At 26.8% G+C, this 12117-nt stretch overlaps 1 long non-coding RNA gene across 1 annotated transcript in view; it reads right to left on the bottom strand.

Moving 5' to 3' along the window:
- Positions 1–12117, bottom strand: part of LOC137000897 (uncharacterized) — a 46522-nt gene that overhangs the window by 6785 nt on the left and 27620 nt on the right. The gene's annotated exons all lie outside the window — the stretch shown is intronic.

Consider the following 12117-nt stretch of genomic DNA (forward strand, 5'->3'; position numbering starts at 1 on the left):
GATATATTAAAAATTTAAATAATTATTAAAATATAAACATATTGGAGTGTCTTTTTTGGAACTTGGCCAGACCTTATCATTTATGAATTTTTGTGCTATATCACCTACTTTTTTATAAATGTACAAAATTAATTATGTGACAGAATTGAAATTATTTTTCAATTATTTTTGCACATTTTGAATGTAACATTTATATTAAGTCAGTTATATATTAACTAAATTATTTTACATTCTAACACAAGTATTTTGTTTCATATCACACTTACATTCTATGAAACAGATGTTTGATTTCAAATATTCAAACTAAACTATTTTTAGTTGTAACATGTCTTCGATTTAACTGCCCCATTGATATGAAGTTATGGATAGCTGATATGAAATATCTTTGCTTCATATCACGGTTATGTTAAAATTTTTATAAAATATGCAAAAAAGACTATGATATAATATCAAAGACATGTTAAACATAAAATAATTTAGTTAGAACATTCGAAATGACACTTATTATGTTTCACCTAGCGTAATTGTGATATCAAACGTAATACTTATGTTATTAGTTATTTTTTAATATTACCAATAAAATCTGTTTCACAGGACATAAGTGTGATATGAAACACAATACTTGTGTTATATTGTGAAATATTTTAGTTAATATGTAATTAAATTAATATAATTGTACAAAATTAATTATGTAACAGAATTGAAATTATTTTTTAATTATTGTTGTACATTTCGGATGTAACACTTATATAAACTATGATATAAACTATGATATCAAATCAGCGACATATGAACATAAAATAATTAAGTTAGAACATTCAAAAGGACACTTATTGTGTTTCACATAACGTAACTGTGATATCAAACGCAAGACTTATGTAATTAGTTATTTTCTAATATTACAAATAAAACATCTGTTTCACATGACTTAAATGCTATATAAAACACAAGACGTGTTATAATGTAAAATAGTTTAGTTAATATGTAATTAAGTTAATATAAAAATGTACAGAAATGTACAAAATTAATTATATGACAAAATTTAAATTATTTTGGATTCACATTGGATTCTAATTAATAAGAAGATATCACTGCGTAGCTTATAGCGTTTATTTATTTAATTTTTAATGTTTTAACTATTAAGACAATGTATTTATTTTGTAATTTTCGATAGTGTCACTGAAGAAGGCCTAACATAGGCAGAAACGTTTGATTTTGAATGTAATTCATATCTATAATATAATTTGATTTTATGCACGAACACCTTGCAACGACTCTTTTCGCCTCTCATTTCTAACTATTGTTAATTTTGGAGCCTATCACTAATTCTAAATTGTTATATATACGCAGGCGTTAACATGCGTTTTATTCCGTTTTTCGAAAACATTAGAATACAATTTGGTAATACAACTTGCTTAATTGTGAAGAAATTTATAAAAATGTCGAAACTTTTTTTATCTCTACGTTTACGTATTAGATTCTTAAATCATTGTATTAATCTTAAATTAACTCCGTCACACTTAGAACATGCCTATAACAATAGAATCTTCTTATATCGAGATTTTAACAACAAAATTTTAAATTGTCACATGTTAAAACACATTAACAAAATCATAAAATTGGAATTACGTGACGCCCGCGATCATGCCCGTGTTACCCTTAACAAATTATATAACATTTCGAATCTTATCTCTCGTACCTTACCCTGTTATACCGCATCGGCCTTTTTTTCACACCAAGAGAGAATATATCTGGAATTGGAGTAGGGAATGTATTAGAATTGACAATAAAGTCAGTTGGTTAAATTTAAAAAAGAATAGAAGAATGATATCGTCAATTCAACCGATTAGGTATCATATAAACGCTCCTTCAAAGGATATACACAGCAAGGAGAACACAGATAGGATCACCAAACTTTCATCGGAGGTCGATCCCAACAACACACAATATAATGATGTTTTCACAGTCGATATCTCCGCAGACTCTTTTACGAATGAATTTAATTTGGAAACCCTCCACCACAAATGGCTAGTAAATCTTTCTGACGTCGAAATACCACATCAGGTTAAATCTCTATTACAATTGGGTGACAAGTTCGGAATGCCGATTACTAATAAAGACAAAACCAAAATTTCTATGAATCTCATAAAAAACTTGGAAAAAAATGTGGAGAAATGCAACAACAACATAGCATATGAGATCAGAAATAAATCGATACAAGTAATCAACAAATTTTGTAAGAATGATCTTCACCTGAACCATGAAGACAGGATTCTCCACACTTGGCTCATTAATACGGAAAAGTTTGTAAAGGATAACCCGGATCTAATCATAACTCGAGCTGACAAAGGGAATTCCACTGTTGTCTTGAACTTACACACATACATTGAAAACATGGAACTTCTATTAACTGACTCTACTACATATTGTGTTATTAAAAAAGATCCAACTAAAACACTAACTAACAATCTAAAAGAACTAATACTGAGATGGAAGAGCAAGAGACATATTAACGAATACACCTACAGAAGACTTCTGACTACTGATGGTCTTTTACCTAGAGCATATGGATTACCAAAGATCCACAAACCAGATCATCCTTTGAGAATCATAATTTCCTCCATTAATAGCCCCCTTCATACCTTATCCTCCTTTCTTCATAATATCCTTTACAACAGTCTTCCCAAATCTGACAGCCACATCTCTAATAGTTTTCAACTTGTTAATAAAATAAAAGGGTTAAAACTTGAGGGAGATTATCAATTAATTTCCCTCGATGTAACATCAATGTTCACAAACATTCCGGTTGATCTGGCAATTGAGAGTATAGTGAATAGATGGGATCTGATTTCGAGACATTCCCCGGTTCCTTTAAATGTATTTTTAACTGGCATACGGTTAGTCTTAAATTCTACCTTTTTTAGGTTCAATAATAAATTTTATAAACAAACTTTTGGAGCACCAATGGGTTCACCATTGTCCCCAATAATAGCCGACTTAGTTATGCAAGATATTGAGAAGCAGGCAATGGATAAATTAACTTTTAAATTTCCATTTTTTTATAGATATGTAGATAACATTGTCTTGGCTGCCCTTCCACACACTCTCAATAATATCCTTGAAACATTTAATTCAATTCATGATAGAATAAAATTCACGTTAGAAATAGGCTTCAATAATCAAATTAATTTTTTGGATGTCACATTAATTCTAGACAAAAGCAACATAATCTGCGACTGGTTTCAGAAACCCACTTCTTCAGGTAGATATTTAAATTATTACTCCCATCATCCTTTCTCACATAAAAAAGGTGTAATTTTTAACTTAGTTGACAGGATCTTTTTACTCTCACATCCTAAATTCCACCAGAAGAATCTATCCACTGCTATTAACATACTTACATATGTTGAATTGTTACCCGTTACCAGTGATTTTTAAAAATATTAATAATTGACTGAAATCCCTAATCCACAACCACCATAGAATTAATTATACTCTTGAGCACAACAATAACAATGACGACAAAGTAAAAACTTTCTTTACGATATTTTTTATAGATTCTATTGCTGATGACTTTACCTCGATTATTAGAGACAGGGAATTTAAGTTGGCCTTCTCAATTCCTAAAAACCTAAAAAAATTCATTAAAACGGGGAAAGATAATTTAGATTTGTTGTTCCATTGTGATGTGGTCTATAAGATCTCTTGTTTGGATTGTGAGGCTTCTTATGTAGGTCAGACAAAAAGACAGTTGATCACAAGAATTAAGGAACATAGGTTGGATATTAACAAAAAAAGTGGCTCTCCCTCTGTCATTTCCCGTCATAGATTAGACTCCACACATGACTTTGATTGGAAGAATGTTCGCATATTAGATGAAGAACCGTCATATTCAAAAAGGCTCACTTCAGAAATGCTCTACATTAAAAGACAGAAGGAAGGGTTAAACAGACAGAGCGACACTGAATCTTTACCTAGTTCATATTTACAAGTATTAAATTTATTCCCATTTATTTGATTTCTGTTCCTTACTCTCCTACTCTCTTTGTTTATTGTTCCCCTTTCCTTTCTTTTTTCCCTTCTCCTTCCCCCCCCCCCCATCTCTCTCTGTTTTTGATAATATCTGAACTCCCTCCTTACTCCATCACCTCAGGTTTCCACACAATTTTGTGCGGATAATTCGTTGGTCACATTACCTTTTCAACCATTTGACCAAGTTGACACATTTACTGCTATGATTTTGACACTTCGGTTTTTAAGTTTTAACGAAATATTTATTATGAGTGTTGAAGGCGAATCATGGGACAAAATCTATCTCTGGCTCTTCCATTAGAAGTATGTATCAGTTTTTATGTTATCATTGTACAATTTATAAAAGAATATCATATGTTAATTTACACGGGCAATAATTTTTACAGTTCCAATTGTATATATCCTCACATTGGATTCTAATTAATAAGAAGATATCACTGCGTAGCTTATAGCGTTTATTTATTTAATTTTTAATGTTTCAACTATTAAGACAATGTATTTATTTTGTAATTTTCGATAATGTCACTGAAGAAGGCCTAACATAGGCAGAAACGTTTGATTTTGAATGTAATTCATATCCATAATATAATTTGATTTTATGCACGAACACCTTGCAACGGCTCTTTTCGCCTCTCATTTCTAACTATTGTTAAATTATTTTTCAATTATTTATCTACATTTCAAATGTAACATTTATATTAACTTAATAACATATTAACTAAATTATTTTACATTATAAGTTTTGCGACTGGATCGATGTCGACGTCGATGTGTTCTTTGTTCATTAATACTAATAAAATTCTATTACGTAGCAGTTTATTTGTTAATAAAATATTAACAAAATTAAAGGATATAATTTTCTTTTTCATACTTTGCAGAAGTTCTTTTTAATATCTTTGAGTTATTTTATATCTTAATCTAACATATTTAATATTTGATATAAAATTTAAATTAAAATATCTCTGAAAATATTAAGTTATCGATAATCTTACCGTAATACTTTTATGATTAGAATAATGAGAAGTGGTATAAAGAAAACGCATAATTGTTAAAAAAAATACATTGTAAATTACATACTTTTTCTTCAAAATAATAATGGGTTTTTTTACACGTATTGATTCGTTTTATTATTCTGCGCATAAAAATATTACGGTAAGATTATCGATAACTAAATATTTTAAGAAATTTTAGATTTTATATGAAAATATGTCATATCTCTCTCTCTCTCTTTTTCATGTTTGTGAAATTCCCGTAGCGCAACTCCCGAAAATCGAATTCGTCGACCCTTGGCACCTGGTGCAAAAAATTCCCGTAGCGCAACTCGCAAAAGTTGAATTCGTCGACCCTTGACACCTGGTGCGAGGAATTCCCGTAGCGCAACTCGGGGAAGTCGAAATCGTCGACTCTTGGCACCTGGTGCGAGAAATTCCTGTAAATTTTAATGATAATGATAATACCCTGGGCCCCGTAAATTCTTCATCCGCCCCTGCGGACAGAGGAGAAGAATAAGGAGACGACGTTTCTTAATTTTTGCATTACCAACATCACTTTTTGACCGCTTGTATCTCCGGAACGGCTGGACCAATTTAAATTTTTTTTTGCTCAAATTAGTCGTGGCGATGCCGCCTTTAAGGATATACTATGTGTTTTTGTAAAATTTTTTATATTTTAGTTGCTACAATTCCCCGAAAAATCGACTTTGTGCGCGCAGGATAAGAGACTTAGTAGTGTCATTTTCTGAATTTTGCCAGAGACTCTTTTCCTGACTTAGTAGTGTCGTTTTTTGAACTTGGCCGGAGACACTACCGCGTCTCCTGATATTAATCGATTATTTCAATATCAATTGTATATTTTCGTTTAATTTTGCTAGAATTGTATCTATTATGCGAAAAATTATAAATATAATTTATTAATTTTTAATACATTTAATTATATTGAATAATTGTAATTGTTCATTATTATCCTAATATTCTTTTTGTTATAATTTTCAATTTTTTTTTTAATTATTGCACTAAAAAAATTTTAAATAAAAATTTTATAATTAAATAAATTATAATTTATAATTATTTAAAACATTGATAATGAAAATAAGTTAACATATGTCAAGCCACGTTCATACAATTTCAATAAAGCCGATTTGAAATATTTATTTTTGTTTCAATTTGTCCGTTTTGCGATATATGTATCTTAGAAATTTATGTTTTCTAATAATAGGTTCAGTAAAAGATTTTTTTCGCTCTTACCTACTATATATAGATATATATAAATAGTGTTGCACCCGCAGAACGGAATATCACACGCGTCAACGAAACTCGCGGAAAATAAGTAAAACAACACAACACTTTAAGAGAGAACACTTTAATTATAAACACTCAACAAATAGTAACCGAGAATACAATTTAAATATCAGAGCTGTCATAAACGTCCGCCCGAGCAGACAGCTACTGAAGATCTGACATATGACAGCTTGTTTACAAACTGTCATAGAGACCCTTTAAACTGCTAATCGATATCGTCTTGACAACAAATATAAGAAAAACTCTTGTCCACTCTTAAAAAAGGCATGAAAGATCGATACTCGAATGTATCGAAATCTCGAAAGTATCGAAGTTTATTGTTGCATTTTTATCTTGACGCTGATTGGTTATCTCAATGTTGTATTATATTTTGACAGTTCATATTTAAATGGTTGTCAAGGCAATATTGATTAGCAATTTATTGATTAGCAATTTATAAATGTTTCTATGATACTTGTTTACATTTTCAAAAGCTGTCAAATTGTACAGACGTATTCTCTGTTATTTTTTTAAAAAGAGTGAAAAAAGAGTGAAAAAAAGTGAAAAAAGGAGAAGGAAAGGATAAAAGGAAAAAGTAAAAAAAAGGTAAGTAATAATTTTAAAAATTCTCATACCTATAGCGCGCACCACTTCCAGTACATGCTTTCCTCTCCGTATTTATTATTTGTCATTTCAAATTAATAGCCATACAGTTTATTCTTTACTTAAATTTAAAAAAACTGCACCGCTGTGATCTATCCAATCATTATTTGCGTTTTTAAATATATTCTCCTTTTCTCTCAAGAAATTTTGTTACATGCTAAATTTTGGTAACTGCACATTGCATAATAATTGTATAATCTTAAATTGCACAAATTTATCAACTTTTTAAACACTATTTTTGATGCATGATTAGCTTTATGATATAATTTTAACGTAATAAATTCTTGAACATAAAATAAATTCTAAATTATTGTGGAATAGCAATTAAAATATACAAAATATACAGGCCAATAAAATTAATATTAAAAATTATAAGATGCGATAAAATATTTAAATGGAAAGTAGATAAAAAATTATTTTTTTATGTGAACAAAATAATTACACCGAATAAGATTTGCATGTGATTTATAAACGTTTATAGATTTCAAATTTTAAGTAGCAATTCCAAATTATAATTAACTGTTTTAAATTAAAAAAAGACTTTTAATTAAATTTTCAAACTAAAATATATTTGCAACGCTGTTTTTATGATAAAATCAATATTTTATTCACTATAATTAGTAATAATATTAATAGCCATACAGTTTATTGATATATATTTATTCTTTACTTAAATTTAAAAAAACTGCACTGCTGTGATCTATCCAATCAATTGCTCGATGATATCTGTTAAAATTAATTTCTCTAAACATTTTAAAAAAAGTATGTATAAATAATAACAAGAAGATAACAAATAATTTCAGCATTAACGTTTTTGTGCTTTGATTAATGTATAATATTTTTTTTTACATTGGCTGGATAGCTTAATATTAAAACGGTTTCAGCATTAAAATAGTAAATAGAGTATCAAATTATAATTATTAGCTCGATATTAAGTTATCCAGGCAATGTAAAAAAAAATATTATGCATAAGTCAAAGCACAAAATCATTAATGCTGAAATTATCTGCTATCTTTTTGTTATTATTTATAAGTACATTATTTAAAAATTTTAGAGAAATTAATTTTAACAGATATCATCGAGCAATTGCAAATATCTTTCAAAGTCGATCTCTCAAATAAAGATTTTTATTTGTATGAAATTAAAATACATTCAGCTTATACTTACACTATAAATATATATTAATTTCTTAAATTTTATTGAAGGATAAAAAAACGACAAGAGAGAAAGAGAGAGAGAGAGAGAGAGAGAGAGAGAGAGAGAGAGAAAGAGAGTGAGGAACAAAATAAAAGTGGAACAACAAAAAAAAAGAAATATTAAGAAGAAATAAGCAGAAAAAGGAAACAACGTTTAGAAAAAGTATGTATATAAATAAATAAATAAAGGTAAAAAATTTTAAAAATAATGTAAAAAAAATATTATACATAAGTCAAATCAATGAAATTAAAGTACATTGATGATTTAATTTTATACAAATAACAATCTCCATTTGAGAGATCGACTTTAAGAGATATTTGCAATTGCTCGATGATATTTGTTAAAATTCATTTCTTTAAAATTTCAAGTACTTAATTACATTATTTAAAAATTTTAGAAAAATTAATTTTAACAGATATCATCGAGCAATTGCAAATATCTTTCAAAGTCGATCTCTCAAATAAAAATTTTTATTTGTATGAAATTAAAATACATTGATGATTTAATTTTATACAAATAACAATCTCCATTTGAGAGATCGACTTTGAGAGATATTTGCAATTGCTCGATGATATTTCTTAAAATTCATTTCTTTAAAATTTCAAGTACTTAATTACATTATTTAAAAATTTTAAAGAAATATATATATATATATATATAAATTGACTTTTTTTTTTGGATGTTTCACCGGAATATATATATAATTAAATATTCATTATAATACAGCTTATACTTACAATATAAATAGATATTAATTTCTTAAATTTTATTGAAGGATAAAAAAACGACAAGAGAGAGAGAGAGAGAGAGAGAGAGAGAGAGAGAGAGAGAGAGGAACAAAAAAAAAGTAGAACAACAAAAAAAAAAGAAATATTAAGAAGAAATAAGCAGAAAAAGGAAAAACCGTTTAGAAAAAGTATGTATATAAATAAATAAATGTAAAAAATTTAAAAAATAATGTAAAAAAAAATATTATACATGAGTCAAATCAATGAAATTAAAGTACATTGATGATTTAATTTTATACAAATAACAATCTCCATTTGAGAGATCGACTTTGAGAGATATCTGCAATTGCTTGATGATATTTGTTAAAATTCATTTCTTTAAAATTGCAAGTATTTAATTACATTATTTACAAATTTTAAAGAAATGAATTTTAACAAATATTATCTAGCAATTGCAAATATCTCTCAAAGTCGATCTTTCAAATGGAGATTGTTGTTTGTATGAAATTAAATCATCAATGTATTTTAATTTCATACAAATAAAAATCTTTATTTGAGAGATCGATTTTGAAAGATATTTGCAATTGCTCGATGATATCTGTTAAAATTAATTTCTCTAAACATTTTAAATAATGTACGTATAAATAATAACAAGAAGATAGCAAATAATTTCAGCATTAACGATTTTGTGCTTTGATTTATGTATAATATTTTTTTTTACATTGACTGGATTGCTTAATATTAAAACGGTTTCAGCATTAAAATAGTAAATAGAGTATCAAATTATAATTATTAGCTCGATATTAAGTTATCCAGGCAATGTAAAGAAAAATATTATACATAAGTCAATGCACAAAATCATTAATGCTGAAATTATCTGCTATCTTTTTGTTATTATTTATAAGTACATTATTTAAAAATTTTAGAGAAATTAATTTTAACAGATATCATCGAGCAATTGCAAATATCTTTCAAAGTCGATCTCTCAAATAAAGATTTTTATTTGTATAAAATTAAAATACATTGATGATTTAATTTCATACAAACAACAATTTCCATTTGAAAGATCGACTTTGAGAGATATTTGCAATTGCTAGATGATATTTGTTAAAATTCATTTCTTTAAAATTTGAAGTACTTAATTACATTATTTAAAAATTTTAAAGGAATGAATTTTATATGATATTTCTTAAAATTCATTTCTTTAAAATTTCAAGTACTTAATTGCATTATTTAAAAATTAATAAATAAAGAAATTAATAAATATATCCAGCGAACTCCAGAGCAATAGTTAATACATTTAGCGCCATATATGTCCATTTATACATATAAAAAAAAGTAAAACTTTAGTTTGCTTCGAGGAACTAAATAACCGATGGTTACAATGTCATCAAAATCGACGTATAATATTTGCAATTGCTCGATGATATTTGTTAAAATTCATTTCTTTAAAATTTCAAGTACTTAATTACATTATTTAAAAATTATTTTTTTTGTTTATAGAAAAAATGGAACAAATAGAAGATGACTTACAAGTAGAAAATTTAAATATGGAGGATTTATTATCTCCAAATGAACATTTTGATAAAATTAAAATGTTTGATTCAACAGTGTAAGTATATATTATAAACTTACACTTTGACATTTTTAAACTTTTTTTTCAAGCACTTAATAAATGAGAACTAATTTCAATAAATTTTTTTTATAGAATCGTGTGTTTGGCTATTTTTGAGTATCTATAGAAAAATAACACGAGCCAATCTAAGTGACATAAAAAAAAAGTTTAAATTAAGTTTTTTAAACTAAAAATTTAAAAAATCTGATGTCATGACGTTGGAGTACTAGGGAACAGTTTTTCTATATGAGCGTGCACCATTTCCAGTACATGCTTTCCTCTCCGTGCACGCTGTTTGTCTCTCTCAAATTGTGGTGTATTTTGTTATTGTGAGTCTCTTGCCTATCAAGGTGCTTTTTGTCATTGTAAAAGCATTTGTTGGAATTGGTATGCACTCATATAGAAAAACTGTTCCTGAGTACTCCAACGTCATAACATCTGATTTTTTGCTTTTTAGTTTTTACTAATGCTTTAAATTTAAAAGAACAAGGTTCAAGCTTTTATTTTATTTTTCCACTTAGAAAAATCTATTAGCTTTCGTTATTTTTTTATAGGTATTCAAAAACCCTTTTTTTGCATTTTCGACACTTTTTTCAAAAACTAGGGTCAATTCATTATTTTTTGCTTCGGATTCGGATTCTATCGAAAAAAATTTATTGAAATTAGATTTCATTGCTTAAGAAGATGTTGGAATTGTTTATTTTACCTCCTTTTCTAATTTTTATGGTTTCTTTTATTGTTTCTACAAATCTTTTTGTGTGATTAAAGTACACACGCTAATATATTAATGTCTGGTAAAATTAAAAAAAAAAAAGAAATAATTATGGAAATTTTATCGACATGCGTTTATATTAATTTTTTTCTATTTTTGGTTTTAATTTAACCAATATATCAATACATTAGCTTGTGTATTTTAATTATACTAAAAGATTTGTAATTTTATAGAAGTAATAAAAAAAGTCATGAAAATTAAAAATACGATATGTTTTTCTTTTTATTTTTCGTGAAATTCTTTTTTTGGCTACTTGCGGAATGAAAAATTCTTTTAAATCAAGTTTTTTATATTATTAGCATACGTATTTTAATTATAGAAAAGAATTTTTTATTGCAATCAAAAAAAAGAATTTGACGAAAAACAAAAGTTAATAAAAGAGAACTTCAGCGTCTTCTTAGGTACTAAAATCCACATCGAACAGTGTTATTTTAAAAAATGTAAAATTTTTTTTTTTAAATATTTAAATTTTTTTTACAAATTTGCTACTTATTTTTAATATTTAATTTAATTCAATGATGTATATATATATATATTACATTTGTTACATTTGTTTATCTTATTTTTATGTTCATTTTACTGTTCTTCTTGACAGTGAGATTATTGGATATGTTGACGGGATAGAATCTCCTCGATTAGTAGGTACAAACCAGCAATATAAATTTTATAAATTTTATTTAAATAATAATAAAGGAAGACGTGTTCAGGTAGTGGCGTGGAACGACGACATTAAGAATGTTGAACATTTTATTATGTCGAATCACGTAAGCATTGATAAAAAAATAATAATCTTTAAATAATTAATAATAATAATAATAATAATAATAATAATAA

The sequence above is a fragment of the Linepithema humile genome, chromosome 6 (assembly GCF_040581485.1).
Source record: "Linepithema humile isolate Giens D197 chromosome 6, Lhum_UNIL_v1.0, whole genome shotgun sequence".
Lineage (NCBI taxonomy): Eukaryota > Metazoa > Arthropoda > Insecta > Hymenoptera > Formicidae > Linepithema > Linepithema humile.